Source organism: Mytilus californianus, unplaced genomic scaffold (genome assembly GCF_021869535.1).
Source record: "Mytilus californianus isolate M0D057914Y unplaced genomic scaffold, xbMytCali1.0.p SCAF_11, whole genome shotgun sequence".
Taxonomy (NCBI): Eukaryota; Metazoa; Mollusca; class Bivalvia; order Mytilida; family Mytilidae; genus Mytilus; species Mytilus californianus.
The window spans coordinates 8,054,434-8,072,386 of record NW_026262593.1 but is presented as its reverse complement, the minus strand read 5'-3'; the positions used below and the strand labels follow the sequence as shown (position 1 = coordinate 8,072,386).

General features: G+C 30.8%; 1 protein-coding gene and 1 long non-coding RNA gene across 4 annotated transcripts in view; both read right to left on the bottom strand.

Annotated features, from left to right (window-relative positions):
* LOC127719478 (zinc finger transcription factor lin-29-like) overlaps positions 1–17,953 on the bottom strand; it is an 88,949-nt gene that overhangs the window by 36,908 nt on the left and 34,088 nt on the right. The gene's annotated exons all lie outside the window — the stretch shown is intronic.
* LOC127719479 (uncharacterized) lies at positions 8,740–16,473 on the bottom strand. Of its 3 annotated transcripts, XR_007990325.1 has the most exons (4): positions 11,978–16,473; positions 11,543–11,659; positions 11,440–11,507; positions 8,740–11,371 (listed from the first exon to the last, which is right to left on the bottom strand). It is a non-coding gene; the product is annotated as an uncharacterized LOC127719479 (long non-coding RNA). The 3 variants fall into 3 exon arrangements; XR_007990326.1 differs by lacking the exon at positions 11,440–11,507 and having other exon boundaries at positions 11,978–16,467; XR_007990324.1 differs by lacking the exon at positions 11,440–11,507 and having other exon boundaries at positions 8,740–11,405; positions 11,978–16,464.

Below are 17,953 nucleotides of genomic sequence, written 5' to 3'. Positions count from 1 at the left end.
AAATTTCAATAAACTTTTTACACTTAGGTATGTCTCACCTCCTGGAGGACAAACAACTACCTGCACTTAGATAAATTATAACTAGCAATACTGCACTTTTTATACCATAAAAATTAGCATAATTTCAATTAAGTAATTAAGGTTTCATCACCGAACATATATTTGAATATCTATTGATAAAATTGAAATACTGAGGATACCAATTTTGTGAATTTCTTGTGAAATTATAGACAAAATTTAAGTACATATCTTCTCATTGCTTGTATGAAAACTTTGACAAAATCACTATATCAATTATCCACAAAATTTCAATTATTTTTTAATCCCTGAAAATTGGTACCCACGAAAATTAAATGAATTGATGGTAGTGGCGTATGGTTTCTGCTGCAATGGTTTACTTTAGGATTTAGTAAAACCAGGATCTGTTGTTGTTGTTGTGATTGTTTATCATTTAACGATCTTGACCTTTATTTCGTCACATGTTTATTTCCTTTTAATCATCAATATATTTCCAATTAGATTTTTTTTTTTATCCATTTTGTAAAAATAAAAGAATCATAAAAGTTTTCAATTCATTCACTGTCAAAACCTGAGCATTGATGTCTGTAACTGAAAGCTAACTAAATAGTTTTGCCTCCGTCATTCAGCTAATAAACGCATTGACATCATTAGAGCAAAATCATCCCGGGGTAATTGATAACTTTTGTGCAAAAATGCATAAGGGAAAAAAATTTAAGCCAATAATTGATTATCAACAGAAAAAAACTTAATCAAATATCTTAAAGACATTTAAATTATCATACTTAAAAGCAATCATTCTTTTTTCTGTTTATTACAGATTTCTGTGGCGTTCCTATAGTATTTCTACGAGTATTAAGAGTGGGATTTTCCGTGATTATTTTCTGGAAAAACCAGATCTTAAAACATTGTCTGGATCCTAAGTTAATTTAAACGCTGCACATTCTGTTCGCTTGAAAAAAAACTAATTATTACTCCCGGCTTTCTTCCTGCCTACTAAAACTCATAACACTCCTCTTAACTTAATGGTAGTATTAACATTGAAATTTAAACAGAAATTGAAATTTACGTCAAGTGATTCCATGCTGTTTGCCTTTTTATCTTTAGCATTGATTTCTTGACACCTATAACCAATTCCACTAGGTCATGACCATTCATCTTACCTAATAAGGTTATGAAGCTTTCTGTTATAAATCTAATAAAGGTTAAATAAGCTCTTAAATTACAAAAAACGAGGGTGGTGTCACAAGAGTCATACAAACTGACAGTAGAAGGCAAAGATTTACTACAAAGAACTGACACGGGAGGTGAAGTAGTGTTGACAAAACATTGAGCAAATCTTCATATCTCCTGCAATTATTATTTGGGTTGTTCCCCCACAGAAATGTGATATTTGTGGGGGATTAAAATTAGGGACAAGAAAAACGTGAAAAAAATCTTTGCAAACAGGTTAAGAGCTTAAAATTGCAAAATGTAATCTCTGAGAAAATAAAGCACTTTACAGTTTCTATTTTAGTTTAATTTCTATGCTTGACATTGAGAAGTGTTAAGCAAACACGTAAAGTAAAAATGATTATAAATAGTCTATCAATTAATTTTCTTTTTTACTTTTTTAATTGATAACTATGAGTTTTTTGTGAGTATAGATATATAGGGGGCCTTGAGTACAGCTACAAATCCTTCAAAGAATAATGTAGAATTGAGATAAATTCTTAAAATGGTCAATTACAGGTCATACATACAACTGTCAATTCTCAATGAAAGCATAAACCAATCAACTTACCAAATCAACTACAATTTTTATTAGTATTTAAGAGATTCTTAAGTTAACTTTGAAATATAAATCATTTAGATACAAAACCATAGAGTCAAGTTACTTATCCTTCAAAATATAAATTACTTCCTGTAACTCAACTCATTTAAGAATTGACCTCAATGAAAATCAAGATAAAAATATAATAATTTTATTAATACAAATTTGTATTGATTAGCCTAAATTTAGAATTGATGGTCTTGATATAAGGATCTGAAGTTATGTATAAATGAATTTATTCTTGAAAATCAATATGTGCAACTTAATATTACACAAAAATAAAAAAAAACATTTCTGCAGAATCTTGTCATTCTGATTTGATGCAATAAACTTTTACTTTATTTTTTCTATCCATCAATTTGTAAAGAAATAGCATTGATTTTCCCCGATGTTTCATAAGAGAGGAGATTACACGATCTACAGCATAGAATTCAGCCAGTGGTAAATTATAATAGACATATAAAAACATTGTGCAGTGTTATATAAGATTTCAAAGGCCAACTAATGTTATAAACAAAACATGAAAATGGCAAGATTAAAAGGCAAAAAAAAATACTGAAGGAAACATAATACTTAGCTGTTCTATAGTCTGACAAACTAAGTAATGTTAATGTATCAGTATACATATATATACAGTTATGACCATTTTATTGTTGGTCCGCAGTTTAAAGGTTTTTCTGTTATATAACAGCTTAAAGAACTTGTTGACCCATCTGTATTTATCATAAGTTAAGATATCATAATGTCAGTTGTCAGTTAAAAAGTTTATCTCTTATTCAACTAATGTTGACTCATTGTTATACAAGCATATACTATTATGACCATCATTAAAAATGTTCTATGGTTAAACAGTTTGTCTTTAACTCTTAGTAACAATCCAAACAAACTTGTTGACCATCGGTATGCAATTATATTTAGTTATGACCAACAGTATGTTAGAAAATGGTTAGACTGTTAGTACTATTATCCTACAATTTCACAAACTTGTTGACCCATCGGTATATTAGTATATTTAGTTATAACCATCATAATGTCAAAGATGGTTAAAAGTAAAATAACAAAAACACCGAATTCCAAAGAAAAATGCAACATGTTTATTTAGTTATGACCAACATAATGTCAGTGATGGTTAAATAGTGTATCTCTTATAAATTCTATAGTTTGACAAACTTGCTGACCCATTGGTATATAAGTATATATAGTTTAATGACCAGAATAATGTCAGCTGTTGGTTTGTCTGTTATTTTACATTTTAACAGTTCAAATCAGGATATATATACAAGTATACAAATTTTTTATTGATTTCTGTGACATTTAAATATGGAGAGATATTTTTTAAAGTACATGCATGCATGAATGACTTGTACAACTCCCAATCTGTTATATTGTGCAACATGCCCAACATGCAAAGAAAATTATAAAGGGCAAACAGGAGATGCCCTCTTTGACAGGTTCAGAGTGTATAAACAACATATAAGTGAACGCCTCAGTCAGAAATACCCCCTGCAGTGAACATTTTGATCAATGTGGAATTGGAAAATTCTGCATATTTCCAATTTTAAAAATCTATATTGAAAATATAGCCCTTCCGAATAGCTAAATAGAAACACTTTATTCGGAAATTGAAGCAAAAGCTAAACTGTAAGTAAAAGTAAAATGCTGCTGAAGGATGTCACAAACCAAATTGTCCCTACATTACTACGTAGTAATGTTCATAAACTGTCTGAACAGCTGATAGACAGCAGAAAGAGTTAACAGTTATTATCATGTTATTCTTTGTGTTTTTTCGTTATTAATTTTTCAAATATAACAAGTATATATATAGAAATTTTACTCTATTGCGTATTTCATCACATAGACTTAGAATTAAATAAGGTAGATATCATGGTGTTTCTCGACTAAACAGAATATGTCTCAGGTGCACCTCAAATGAAATTGATGATGAAAAACATTTTTTATTTTCATGTACATCATCTTTAACAAGGAAAAAACTGCATGTACTCCATGATCAACTCACTGTGTCCTAACTTTAAGCACTTGATTCCTAGCCAAAAACTAATCTGGCTACTTAATGTAGAGAATGTTGATATATTAATATCTGTTTGTGATCTGATTGATGAAGGTAAAATATAGATCTAGCTTATCTGTATCAGACAAGAGGATGGCATGGTGAGTAACCTAGCCTCACCTATAATAATAATAATGTACCTTTTTGTATTCATTTTATCATTGACAATCAGAATTATTCCCATATACATTATATTTAAGTATTTTTCTATTTTGTACTATGAAAACTTGGGCATGTCATTTAGCATCGTCCCTTGGTGCCTCTTGCAGTTGGGTCATCTTACAATATGTATCAACCCCTCTGCATCAGGAACGAGGATGACATACAAGGTTTGTGCATCTGCTCATAATATCATAACCAATTATCTATTTTACATTCATGTATACCATGTGCGTGATCTATCTCCCACCTTGCCATGCAGCACCATCCCTTGGTGGCTTTTGAGTTAAGTTAAATATCCAATACATTTCCAATTTGTTTTAGGAACTTTTTCATGTTGGGGTGTACCTGAGAAGGAGGGAAACACTGTTGAACGTATATTTATATATGTGTGTAGTTCATGATGTTATGTGTGTAGTTCATGTCTTTTCTTTGTATGTATACTAAAGACTATTGTTGTTTTATTTTGTTATTGTCTTATTAATGTCTTACATTGTACTATGCTCCTTGTCAGCCCATTTAAAGGAAATAAAACATCTTGTTCTTCTTATATTTACAAAGATCAATACATTCAACATCCGTTTCTTAATTTACAGTTTTACAAACTTGATGACTCAATAGTATACAAGTATATATAGTTGAGGGTGACCATCATTATGTACATGATCTGTTAAACATTTAGTCTCTGATTCAATCAGACACAGTACTTTCATTAACTTGTTAACCTATACATGATTCTCTAATTCTAAAATGAATGGAATTTACTCATTGCTGAAGGCCAGTTGAGTTTCTAGCATCTACAACATTTGATCTTGGGTGAGTATTTGTCTGAATTAGTCAAAAGAGAGGCGAAAGATACCAAACTCATAAGTCGTAAATAAACTGACAACGCCATCATACCACATCTAGTAATTCTATATTAAGATTTGAAAGGTAAGAATAAAGAAGAGGATAACAATTGCAACTAAAACCATGTTTAATTTTTATCAAATTCATTTCTTTACATATACATGTACTGCTATAATTATTTGACATATTTGTAAACCTAACATATTGCTGTAAAGTTGCTGAGTACGTTTTTTGTATTACTGATATTTAAGAAAATGTTTCTCTTCTTTTCTAAGTTGTCTATCAATTCTATTGATATCTACCAATCAAACAGGGACATTATTAAACTAACTATATGTTGTCCAGTACATTTTTTATACCTACTCAACTTAGTTGGAGTGGTGAAATGCCAGACTTGTAGTCTACAAAATATTTGTACTGCTATGTTATGTAACGACAAAGTTGTGAGGATTACTTAACCAAGATCGATATCCTACATGCTGCTTCCAAAAGTACAAATTGACGAAAGATGTAAAAATAAAATTAACTTATCATACTTATAATAATAAGTTTAAAGATAAAAAAAACAGGCATAATTGATGAAAGATGCATGAATATAAAAAAAATTATCATCATAATTAAGTTTTAAGATAAAAAATAGACAGTTTAATGAAAGAAAACATGTGATTTTAGTCTAATTCAAAAGATAAGGTAATTGGTTAAATGGTTTGTAAAATACATTGAAATGACACAGAAAGATAATAACGACATGTAGATAGTATATTTATACTATCATATTGAGCGAATCACACAAGGGACAATCTATTACACTTTATTTTACGTAATAATATTAAAATTATAAGATAACTGTGTGAGACAAGGTTATAACTCAGGGTTCAATGCCCAACAGGATCAAACCAAAGCCTTTAAAACTGGAATATGCTTAGTAAAATTGAGATACTGATATAATGTCTTATAATGTCTGTGGTGTTAGAATTACTGCATCTCAAGGTTTTTAGTTTTAGTACTATGATTTTGTTTGACTTTCTGTCTTTGCCGTGTTAGTTTATGGCGACTCTAGGTCTATGAGTTTTTCATACTGTGCTTGAGATACTGCATTGCTTTCTTATTTCTATGGTGTAAAAATTACTGCTTGTCATGTTGTTAAGTGTTACTGTCATAGTGTTTGTGTTGCTCAGTCTCCAGTTTTCTATGTTGTATTTTGTGTACTATAATGTTTGTCTGTTGGTCTTGCTGTGCTTGGCACCTGTCTAATGGCTGAATGGCAACCTCCAGATGTCTTTTCTTTTCTGTATCATTTGGTTGCTGTCTTACTGACCTAAATACCACACATCTACATTTATTTATATTTATTCAAACAATAATGTTTAAGATCTCTGAGAGTGATCAACAACTGGGTTGGGCAGTTAACAGTCTAGACAACAGGGAAGATAAAAACTACAGACCTAGAGGAGACAAAATAAACTTTAGGTTGATTCCCAATGACTTCACAATCAAGAGGCTCTGGAAGAGCATGTGACACATCTCACAAAATATCTTAATATCAGTATAATAACTCACCATCAATTTTTATTGTAAATTTTTTTTTTAAAAGAGTCTGAATTGCTCACTTTAAAATATTGCAATTTTATATTTATTTCTACCTTTTTAACAATTAAAATTGTTTTTTAAAAGAAGAAAATTATTTCTTTTCAAATATACAACTTTTGGAGAGCACTGAAGTTAAATCAATGGGAATAAGTTATATTCAAATGACCGTCCTCTTTGTAATAATCAAGAACTTTCAAAGACCAATGAAATGATTTTTGATCTCAAGTCACTAATGTTTCAAGTTTACTTTTTACAGTTTCTCTATATTCTTTACTGTTTCAATATAATATCCTTAAACATCAAAAGTTCTTAAAAATCACCATAAAGGGCAATAACTCTATTTTGCCGCCACTTGATGGTTTCAGTCAAACCAGCAATTTTCAAGATCTTGTATGGTAGACCCCTTCTGTAGTTTACAATTTCTGTTTGTCTATTAAACTTTTCAAGATAATAAGAAAATTTTAACACTTACCATGCTGAATTGTTTTCAGAAAATATCTAATTTTCGTTTATTTGCAAAAATATGCAAATTATATGCCAATGTGCTTTAAACTGCTGCTGAAGCATATTGATTCCTTTAAATCTAAGGTAGGGATCATGGGGCGGGGTGGTTGAGGTGAGGAAGCGGGGGTTGGTGGGCGGGAATTCGCCCCAAAGTTGGTCATCAGGTGCAAAAAGCGTCAATTTTGACGATTTTTCATCCTATTTCTTGACCCAAAAGACCGAGGGATGCTGATATAGGTATCCAGCTGTATTCTGCATGTACAGTGGACCTCAGTAAACACATTAACCCCAACAGTTCTTAGGTTGGAGTTAAACTGATCTGGGAACACCAGTTTAAAGAAGGTCATTTGGACCAAAAATACGGAATTTCACGATTTTTTCTGATTTTTGACTTCAACTGGACCTGAAACCAGAAGTAGTTGTTTCCTATGCGAATTTCAATAATAATTATGATCATTAGATATATGCCTTTGGGTTTACACTATTTTTGAAAGTTTTAGGCCTCTGAACTTCCTGTGTAAGACACCGAAGGGAAGCCCACCCCTCCAGAAAACCCAGTTTTATCCGATTTCAATTTTCCAAGTTCGTATTTGAGCTCAAAATGCAACTTAAAACATCAGAAACATGACAATAGATAGCCTCAGTGTGAGGGAACATGCATCAATTTCGAAATAAGTATCATAAAGTTGACCTCTAAAAGTATGGAGAGCCATTGGAGCCAAATAACGGTGATTTGGGTAATCCCGTCATATGACGGGCACAGCATGGTAAGGGTTAATTAAAAATTGTCATTTAAAGCCAAAAAATCCTTTAAAGAGTCATCAAATGGTTCCAGTCATATTGATGTTCTTGGAGATCTCAAATTGCTAATCAGTTTGTCTTTAACAGTTTCAATATACCAGGTATCTATAACAAGTTAAAAGGCAAAAACATGAAAATTAGCCAAAAGTCGTAATCAAAGGGAAATAACTTCCATAACGATTCGATCATACATATCCTCATAGTACCAAGCCTTGACGAAAGAACACTGAACTTCTGTCTGCTTTGTGTTTTAAAGTTTGAAATGCAAATAAAACAAAAGTTTTAGAATATAATGTGTATAGATTTTTATTTCTTTGTTTAATTTTTCTTTTTATTTAATAAATCAAATTTTTAACTGGTCGGCTTGTTACAGTGACAACCATGTTGCATATTGATATTCCAACAATAGTACACTGTAAATTAAGGTCACAGTGTCCTATATAACAGTTTATACAAATCAATTGTCCTTTGATCAATAATATATTCATTGACAGGTCACTGTGCACATTAGTATAATGGAATTAACTATCAGTGCTTATAGGTTATACCTAATGCAATGTATCACAGGTGCTCCTTGAATGAGACCAAAAATCCAATAGCAGTAAAATAGCTCTAAACAAAAGTGTTTTAGAGCTGTTTTAAAGCTATTTATATCTAAAAAGATTTTTTCAAAAAAAGAAAGTCGTTTCCACTCAGATTACAAAAATGTGAACAGCTTTTCTTTTTCAATAGCTGGAAATCTTAAGAATTAGAAATAGAAATTATAAATTAAATAGAGCGCTAAAAGTTTCAGGGTCCATTCTTACTGATAACACAGAAAAAAAAGTTTGTAAAATACACTGACACTATTATACATTGATCATATTTGTTCGACCATTATGGCAAGTTTGATTCATACTGTCATGAATAACTTTATACATTTATTTCCCGTGCCGGAGGGAGATATGAAGATTTGTTCACCCAAGAATATTCATATTTCACGAGGGCTCTGCCCGAGGGAAATATGATTTTTCGAGGGTGAGCAAATCTTCATATCTCCCGAGGCAAAGGGAAATGAATGTTTTATTCCACTGCCTATGCTTTGTTTACTATCAATACATTAAATATTATTTTACATACATTTTTTTTCTTATCCGCTTGTTTTTGTAAGTCAAACTAAACACGACATACCCATTGATAAACAATAACGATCAAAATTTAATTATAAGTCTTTTTTTTTATCGTCTGAAATAAATTTGAACATGATAATGATTTTTGCTATCGTTATTTTAAGAAGAATAAGAAGTTCAAAACGTTATGTACATTAACCGCGCGTAACGTCGCACGAAGTAATCCCGACATTTCAGAGGGGAATATGATCCTCAGAATGGAATATGAAGATTTGTTCAATGACACGTGGGATAGTCTCAACCAATCAAATATTGATTAAACTATCAATATGTTTAAACAGTGGAATAATATCATTTAGATACCTATCAGGGTTTGGCCAGGCTGGACGAAGTCTGAAACAGTCTTATTGTATGGTGATGTCAGGAGCTGGGCAGTTAGATGGACCAGGGAAAAAGTATGAACCTAATTAGTGTAATAAACTCCTCCTATATGTTCAACCTATGTCTCTAAAACCTCACAGAAAGATTGCACACATGTTGAAATAGTGCACCTGCTTATATATTGGTCTGGTGAGTGGTGGTTGGGTTTCCAGTTTTGTGTAATCAACCCCTCCTAGTGGGTGGTTGGGTGCCAGTTTTGTGTAATCAACCCCTCCTACAGTTTTCAAACCAGATCCCTGAAACTTCAGGCAGATTGCATACACGTTGAAGTTGTGAGCCTGGTATTATGGAATTGATTGACGAATTTTCCCCATTTTTCCAGACTTGGGAACTCAGCAAAATTATGAAATAAAGTACCACCAGTTCTGTGTAACCAAATTGTCCTACGGTTTCAACCTAGATCCCTGGAACTTTACAAGGATATTGCAGCTATACTATCATGGAATTAAAATTTGAGGATTTTTTCTCATTTTTCCATACTTGGGAATTTCTTCAGTAAAATTTTCAAAAGATAGTAAACATTTTTTGTTTTTTTACTCACTAGATCTTTGGAACTTCTCAGAAAGTTTGCAAACATCTTGTGGTTGTGCTCATTACATTTTAAAGTTGATTAAAGATTTTTTCACATTTTTATATTATACATTTCCATACATTTAAATGTTCATTCTCAATTGTTTTAAAGAAACATTATGCACAACCAGGCCATTTAAGTCTTTGATCTACTTTTAGTTGAAAATGATGCATTCACTCACCAGTTTAAAACCAACTTTATTTTATACACATAAAATTGAGAATGGAAACGGGGAATGTGTCAAAGAGACAACAACCCGACCAAAGAGCAGAAAATAACCCAAGGCTACCAATGGGTATTCAACACAGCGAGAAAATCCTGCACCTGGAGGCAGGCTTCAGCTGGCCCCTAAACAAAAATGTGTACTTAAATTCAGAGAAAATGGACATCACACTAAACTCTGAAGCATAGAAATGAACCAAAATAAAAAAAAAACACTTAAGACTAAAAAAAGGCCAGAGGTTCCTGACTTGGGACAGGCGCAAAAATGTGGCAGGTTTAGACATGTTTTGTGAGATCTCAACCCTCTCCCCCTATACCTCTAGCCAACGTAGAACAAACAAAGACGCAGTAAAACTCATTTTAGAAGAAGTCCAAGTCTGATGTTAGAATAGGTAACAGAAGAAACTAAGCGAAATGACAATGATCAATGCATGTCTGCCTAGGAATCAAACCAAACAGATTTCTTATGGAAAATTCCGAAAAATCAATGAATTTGACATGTTACAATGTTACTAAAACTTTGACATGTTACAATGTTACTAAAACTTTGACATGTTACAATGTTACTAAAACTTTGACATGTTACAATGTTACTAAAACTTTGACATGTTACAATGTTACTAAAACTTTGACATGTTACAATGTTACTAAAACTTTGACATGTTACAATGTTACTAAAACTTACAACACAATTTGTTCCAATATGACTTCTCCTAGGGACTTAATCAATCTATTAGCTGGGATGTTCTATGAATGTGTTTTCTGTATCATGGAAGTCACAGGCTGGTACAAAGGGGATATATGACTTGTAGATACGAAACATTTTGGTCCCAGTTAGGAACTTTATAAGAAATACTATACATTATATATCATTATATCAACTTGAACAACATACACCAACAGCCTTCTTCCCCCAAAGAGAAAACAAAACAAAAACAACAAATCAACTAAAAAACAAAAGAAATCAAAAGCAAAATAATTGGTGTTGTAACCCAACTGCACTCTTTTTTCTTTTTAAATTGTAACCCAACTGCACTCTTTTTTCTTTTTAAATTGTAACCCAACTGCACTCTTTTTTCTTTTTAAATTGTAACCCAACTGCACTCTTTTTTCTTTTTAAATTGTAACCCAACTTTTTTTTCTTTTTAAATTGTAACCCAACTTTTTTTTCTTTTTAAATTGTAACCCAACTTTTTTTTCTTTTTAAATTGTAACCCAACTGCACTCTTTTTTCTTTTTAAATTGTAACCCAACTGCAAACTTTTTCTTTTTAAATTGTAACCCAACTGCAAACTTTTTTCTTTTTAAATTGTAACCCAACTGCACTCTTTTTTTCTTTTTAAATTGTAACCCAACTGCAATCTTTTTTCTTTTTAAATTGTAACCCAACTGCAAACTTTTTTCTTTTTAAATTGTAACCCAACTGCAATCTTTTACTTTTTAAATTGTAACCATACTGCACTCTTTTCCTTTTTAAATTGTAACCCAACTTTTTTTTCTTTTTAAATTGTAACCTAACTACTTTTTCTTTTATAATTGTAACCCAACTGCAAACTTTTTCTTTTTAAATTGTAACCCAACTGCAATCTTTTCCTTTTTAAATTGTAAACCAACTGCAATCTTTTACTTTTTAAATTGTAACCATACTGCACTCTTTTCCTTTTTAAATTGTAACCCAACTTTTTTTTCTTTCTTAATTGTAACCTAACTACTTTTTCTTTTATAATTGTAACCCAACTGCAAACTTTTTCTTTTTAAATTGTAACCCAACTGCAATCTTTTCCTTTTTAAATTGTAACCCAACTGCAATCTTTTCCTTTTTAAATTGTAACCCAACTGCAATCTTTTCCATTTTAAATTGTAACCATACTGCACTCTTTTACTTTTTAAATTGTAACCCAACTGCACTCTTTTTCTTTTTAAATTGTAACCCAACTCTTTTTTCTTTTTCAATTGAAACCCTACTGCAATCTTTTTCTTTTTAAATTGTAACCCAACTGCACTCTTTTTCTTTTTAAATTGTAACCCAACTGCAATCTTTTACTTTTTAAATTGTAACCCTACTGCAATCTTTTACTTTTTAAATTGTAACCATATTGCTATCTTTTCCTTTTTATAATAACTAAATACTGCTCAGGGATACTTTCATTCAACATTGATATGTTAACAAACTCAACAGTTGTCTCATTTTAATAATGTCAAGAATGCATCATTCAATTTAGTCAAATAGACTGCATTCTAAATTATTCCGGCCTGAATATCAGACATCTTTTAATCTTTAAAATTGTCAAAGGTTCTTGACTTACATTATGTATACAATATGGTAGCTGTAAACAATATTTTAATGTTTAACATTATTTTAATGTATTTTTGGTAATAATACTTCTGTAATATAAGTTTATTTGATGGATAGATTGATAGTTTGGTCATACGTTGTAACTTTAGGCTAAATGTCTTTTTATGAAAATGTACTATAGAAATAGGTTAACACAATCTATCCTCTGTCTATGTTATGCTTTATAATATTTTTAGATTGGACAACGATCTGATTAATTTTCTGTTCCGAAAATGTTTTTAGGATCCTTGGGATTTGTCGTAATGATACATACATTCAAAATTATGGAGCCAGAAATTTAATTGATTGACATAATAATTATCAGAGCAGAAAGAAGAATGAAGCATCATGTCAGATCCTAATGTAAACAAAGCCAGAATCTGTATTTTAATCAGGTCAATATTTAACATTACAGATGCCTAGATACAATGTCCAGAAACAATAGTTTCTCTGAATGCCATCCATATAATTTCAATATTATAAAGATAAGAAATACTTCAAAATATATCTGTCACTAGCAGTCATCTAAAACTGTAGTGAAGTGCTTGTCCTTGTTTCCTTTATCATGTTATATGAATAAACTTAAGAGATGTGGGGGGTATACTCACTGAGACAGAACAAAGTAAACATAATAAACTGCTGGACCATGAATGTGATATGTCAGTCCCCAGCAATCAATATGAATTGTATTGTGAAAATTTTGAAAAATATGGATTTTTTGTTAAGTTTAACTAATCCCATAATTTATTTCCAAATTTTCTAAACATTATTCATATGACTTCTGACTTAATCAGCTTGATCTGAGCTGTAAAGTTAAGATTGAAGTCCCATAACTCTAAAACCATATAAAAAATTGTCAAAAAGTATAAGTTCAAAGTTCAAAGTTCTTAATTTTCCAATCAAGGGCCCCTGACAATAAATTAATACACAACCTCAGACCACAAATCTGAAAAATTTTGTTATGTTTGACGTAAATGGCTCCAGGCATGTTTACGTCAACCGGATGGAGGGACAGTGGTTAACCATCATACGTCCATTATTGACAAGTCTATAGGAATATAAAAATCCCAAAACCACATTTGAAGGTCATCATATGGTCTTCAACAATAGGCAAATCTGTACTATATTTCAGCTAATAAATCACCCTAAAGTCTAGGCAAGTTGTAAAGAGACTTATCACACCATTAACACTTAGTACTGAACAGATTCATTATTATTTGTGGCATATCAATCTTCTTGGATTTAGTGGGTTTAAGGAAACCATGAATTCAATTATCCACTGAAGTACAATTTTTTTCTGGCTTGTATGCAGACTTTGGCAATAACAAAATATTAACAAGCTTGCAATTTTTCCTCAGACCACAAAAATTGGTAACCAAGAAAAATAACTGAATTCACAGTAGTTAAATTCATTCAATCAGATTCATGATTGATTATTTTTACTTATACTTTATGAATAAATAGATATGTGAGGTATCTTTATGAGACAGCCATCCTGGAATGAAACAAAAAAAAAAACATCTACGATCTTCTTCATTCATTTAATTAGAATTGAGCCTTTCAGAGCTTGTGAATGGTTAGGACTTTTATAGTTGTTTAAACAGTTTTACATATTCAATACAAATGACCTTTCTGCCCTGTAATATATTTTGTCTTTTTTGTATAACTTTAAGTAATCAAACTTCTCCATACATGACCACTTTGGAGTCATGTACAACTCCTTTTCCTAGTTTTGAATCATGGTCTTTTTCTTTAATTACTTTTAAATTTGATTACAATTCCCTACTGTGTCTAGTCTATCTATGCTTTAAAATCAAACACAAGCATTTTCTTAGCAAGAAATGCATTAAAAGATCATCTTTCAATTATTTATCTTTTTATCACTCAAACATGAATATAGTACATTTTTAGAAAATAATTTGATAACACAAATATTTCCTCCTATTATAATCAGAGTTTGTGAATCTGTAATGGAAAGACTGATTTATTTTTCTATTAGACAATATGTGATATAGAACAATTAAGGGACAGCAGAAAAATTGATCATTATGTTCCTGTGACTTTTTTGTTTTAGATGTTATGGAATTTATATATTTAATTCTAAAGGGAAGATTTGAAGTATATACTGTTAAATATAGATTCTACCACTGCATCAAGTGTGATACGATATTTATCCACTCGAGACAGTTAAATTTTCAAATTTAAAACGCGAGGCTCGCTGCTCGGTGGAATCTGTTTCTCTAATGATTTTCAAACAATATGCAGGCAAACTTATTCCGTCTTTTCGAATGATCTGTAAAAAGATGTGTCGTCATCAGGCATGGTCGCCTTTTTTCATGCCGTCACAATAGGAAATTCAGAGGAAAGCAAGTAAATTCGACGTCATAATCTGATTTTAACCAATGAAGAACTGAGATTAAACAAACCACACGTTGATTAAATTTTTTTTATACAATGGGTGCAGAATGGGAAAAATTGACGAGGAATTAGAGAATTTTGAATATATCATATTGTGACTACCTGTGTTTCAAAAGTCAGTATCATACCTTTAAAAATTTATTAAGTCTAATCTTTGAAATTATTATTTACTTGCTACTGATTAAAACAGTTAATTCATTTTTTTAAAATTCTTTAGTTAAATAAACACCAGAATTATACATTCAAACTTAATCAAGAATTAGTGATCCTTTTGGCAAGAAATGTTACATTTGGGCAAGGAAGGTAACATTTGGGAATTAGGAAGGCAACATCTAGGCAAGGAATTTAACATTTAGACAAGGAAGGTTACAATTGGTCAAGAAAGGTAACATCTGGGCAAGGAAAGTTACTATATAACACCTAAATAAGGAAGGTAACAATTGGGCAAGAACGGTTACATTTACACAAATCTGTAGATTGAGATGGAGAATGTAAAACAGAATATTAGTGCATTTAAGAACCAGCTTTACACTTTTTTGTCATTTAAACAACATGGACAGGTAACTTTATTTTCCTTTTATTTCAAGCAAGAGATTTAACTAAATAATCTTTTCGAATAGTATAATCAAACTCTACCAATAAGCCCTTGTTTGATTTATAATTGAATGATTTTCCCTGTATAACATATACATATTAGATAGAACTCCATATTGCCTAAAAAAATAAGCTATGAGTATCTATTCTTTTAATTAAAATTTTGAATGACAATTTTGTTTTATCTCTATTCAAATAAATTCTAGTGTCTATTAATGTTAGCATCAATTGATCTTTAAATAACCTGTTCTTCTGTTCAATAATGCCAACCTATCTTAAACAATCATAAAGTTTAAAAAAAAAAATAGAATGTTAATACAAAATTTATTAAAAGCACTGACTTGTTAAATACAGTTAATATTCCTCACCTAAATTAAATTTTCTAGATGAATAAGAATGCACACGTTGTTGTGCTTTAAGCATGATCACCAACGGTAACTCAAAGTATTGGAAAACAGGAAGCAGGTGTCTCACAGTTCCTTAAAGTGCACACATATTACACCTCATTACTTTTAAACTACTGACCAAATATGAATTCATTGTCAAGAAATATTGGAGAAATGTGTGTCGAAAAAATTTACAATCATTTAACATACTGAAACATTCAAAGTTAGTACGGCAAACAGAAAATACCTATCTGACAGATGTAAAGTGCTCACTAAGTTGCTGACCAAATAGCAAGTCCTTCTGATCAGTAGTTCTGAGAAAAGTGTAATAAAAATATTGGTTGGACAAACAGACAGAAGAAGGGATTAATTAGGAGATTGCTATAATGAGCTTCAACTCCTGGAGTACAGGGAGGATTCAAATTTCATACAAAAAGTATGAGAATAGCCATCAAATTTTCAAAACTGACAGGACATAAAAAATTAATAATTAAATTCAAATTAGTAGATCACCATATCTTCTTATTTCTAATGTCACTGCTATGATTTCTAAGATGAAAATTTGGTACAAATGCAGAGAATTTGCCAAAGGGGTTAATGAAGAGATTAAATTTTAATCACACTAGGAGAATTAATAATAAAATATCTGTAATAAAAAAAATGAAGTGTAATATAAAGTAGAGGGTTAAACTACTCCAATATGGAATTCCCACTCCTATTATAATTTCTGTAATTTCTCAGGAAATTTGAAATATGAATAAAAAGCACAAAAAAAATCAAGCCTTATACGGTAATGCTCTTTCCTTTATAGTCCCATTTGGGATTTATTAGAAAATATGTCATTAATAAACTTGACATAAAAAAAGCTTAAATCTGGTATATCTGAAAGCTTACACATTTAAATTCAAAAGACTGTGCATTTATACCCCCCAGTGTACATTTTTAACAAGTCTTTTATTTCTTACTAAAAATTGAATGATGTGCACATTACCATGTGATTTCTGTGCAACATTCTGCAACTGCTGTCCAGGATTAATGTAAGCTTTAATGTCACGCAAGTTTCTGAATGTCAAAACAAATTTTTACTACATATTTCCATAATTATGTACTGCATATTTGTCTTCTTTATGAAACATTTTGATAAAATTTAGAATATAGATAAATAAAAAAGATGGGTATTAGGTTCCATATGTCATTAACTGAGACTGTACAAATTGGATGGCATGAAAATTGTACAAAAACAAAATTAAAATGACACTTGAGCAGTCTCTTGTGAATTGCAATAAATAAATGTATACATAAATGTCTTAATTTGCAATATTAATAGAGACATTTGAGATAAAAACATACACTATCTTAATTTACAAGTTTTTATCATAAAATTTGCTTTTCTAGAAATCATATCAACTTTGATACAAAGATGTGTATCGTCTTTGTGTAATTTGGATAGTAAATAAAAATTAAAAAAATTTCCAAATTAAAGGACCATGACTGAGCAGGAATAGGGCCAAATAATCTCCATGGAAATGCTAATCACAATTGGATACTAAATATCATTGACATAACTTAAACAGACTTAATCACAAACTTTATAACATTGGTTGACACTGACATCATTGGAAACAGCACACCTAAATCTCGCTTCCACAAATTCACTGTAAAATTTGGTTTGCTTTTCTGTTTTCAAGTTTAGAGATTTCATTCAGAAAGCAGGTTATCTCCCCTACAAATTATTGATTCCATGTATTTTTGTTCAGCAAACTTCATCCCTGATCTCATATCTGTTCTGTTCATGCTTATACCCTTCCGGAGCACCTGAGATCACCCCCAGTTTTTGGTGGGGTTCATGTTGCTCAGTCTTTAGTTTTCTATGTTGTTTTGTGTACTGTTGTTTGTCTGTTTGTCTTTTTCTTTTTTAGTCATGGCAATGACAGTTTATTTTCGACTTATGAGTTTGAATGTCCCTTTGGTATCCTTCGCCTCTCTTCTACAATACTCCATTAAATATTTAGTAAAGTAAATGCAACATAGTAATGAACAGAAAGATTATGAACTCAGTGTCACTGATTGTTTGT